The sequence below is a fragment of the Rattus rattus genome, chromosome X, assembly GCF_011064425.1.
Source record: "Rattus rattus isolate New Zealand chromosome X, Rrattus_CSIRO_v1, whole genome shotgun sequence".
Lineage (NCBI taxonomy): Eukaryota > Metazoa > Chordata > Mammalia > Rodentia > Muridae > Rattus > Rattus rattus.
In genome coordinates this window covers 80,484,309-80,485,302 of record NC_046172.1, presented here as the reverse complement: position 1 = coordinate 80,485,302, position 994 = coordinate 80,484,309, and the positions used below count along the sequence as shown (strand labels likewise).

The 994-nt window shown below is 32.2% G+C and overlaps 1 pseudogene; it reads left to right on the top strand.

The window, feature by feature from the left end:
• The first annotated feature begins 684 nt into the window (after window positions 1-684).
• Window positions 685-783, top strand: LOC116889530 (annotated as a pseudogene).
• The last annotated feature ends 211 nt before the right edge of the window (window positions 784-994 follow it).

Sequence of the window (994 nt, the reverse complement as noted above, 5' to 3'; positions counted from 1 at the left end):
GTTTTAAATCTCTTAGGTCTTCCTCTTATTATTTCTTCTATTCAAAATAATATGTACATTCTGATATTTCTTGTTTTTATCAGTTTTAAAGTGCTGTTTTTATCTTTTATTCATAGTGATTACTTATTAAAACATTTTCAATACAAATATCTTATAATTTTATTAAATTATTCTTTAATATTTACACTATTAGATCTACATAGAGTAGTATTCATTTCACAGGCACATGAATTACAATTAAGTTACAAATGTACTTTTAAAGTTTATAATTGTCTCAATTTCTCACTTTATAATCCTTCATAAAATTTTCCTATATTTCTTCTTCCTAAAATTTTAAACCTGCTATAAAATTCCTTCCTACTAAGTACAAGTATATCAAGAACGTCAATATTTTTTTCTCTCTGTGGGGACATCTATCCTGTGAGTTCTAAGCTAGTTTCCTCTAGACAGAATATTTGTCCTTGGAATTTACGTAATTTTAATTTGTAGTTTTCTTCACAGTTTTGTTGTTATTCATAGTTTTGTTGGTTATTTTCTCTAGAAATATAAAGAATCCTCTAATCAGTATTTTTTATAATTTCATGTAATATTTTTATTATGCATTATTTTAATCTTTTTATTGATGTTCTGAAAAGTTTCAGTTTGAAAACCAATGCCCCCTTGTTAGTATAAATATCCCCTCACCCTGGCCCAAGAAGCATTGCAGTTACAGAGAAGAGAGGGAACCTGGCTATGCTCAGTGATCTGATCACAGGTCATCAGATTGATTAATAGCCTAACATTTCCTGGAAAAAAAGCAAGCCTGAGATGACCACTAGTCCAACACCAGGGAGACAAAACAGAGAGTTTGCCTGGGACAACCACTAGTCTGGCAGTGCATAGCTCTGGACAGGCTCCCAGGATGGGGAACAAGCCAGAGATTAGAAAAACTCTGCTTAGAACCATGAGCCTAGGGCCATTGTGAGACTGAGAAAGACCATTCTTGTCATGTAGG